This window comes from Poecilia formosa, unplaced genomic scaffold, assembly GCF_000485575.1.
Source record: "Poecilia formosa unplaced genomic scaffold, Poecilia_formosa-5.1.2 Scaffold15, whole genome shotgun sequence".
Taxonomy (NCBI): Eukaryota; Metazoa; Chordata; class Actinopteri; order Cyprinodontiformes; family Poeciliidae; genus Poecilia; species Poecilia formosa.
Genome location: NW_006799954.1, coordinates 2,728,409 through 2,728,795, shown reverse-complemented (window position 1 = coordinate 2,728,795; position 387 = coordinate 2,728,409).

Sequence of the window (387 nt, the reverse complement as noted above, 5' to 3'; positions counted from 1 at the left end):
AGAGAGCTGCAATTTTTTTTTCAATAATTTGATGCTATTTTGTCTATCAAATGTTTGTCCAGGGGTCATGCCCTCCCCCCCATCATCGTTTACTCTAGGAGGGGCCCAGTTGAGGGTCCACTATCGTCATGAGGCAGGGCGCGGTGACACATCCTTTCTCTCCGCCCCGAGGTGTTTGTGCAGCCTGCCCTGAATAACGCGGGACCCGTCCGGTTGCTTTGCTTTCACTCTTTAATAACAGACAAATCAACCCATTAATGCTTTCCAATGAACCGGGTTTAAAAGGCTCCAAAAACACATTCTCCTCCCACTGAAAACTGTGAGCGCTGGAAGATCAAACTAAAAAAAAAAAAAAAAAAAAAAAAAAAAAAAAAACATTGCACGATG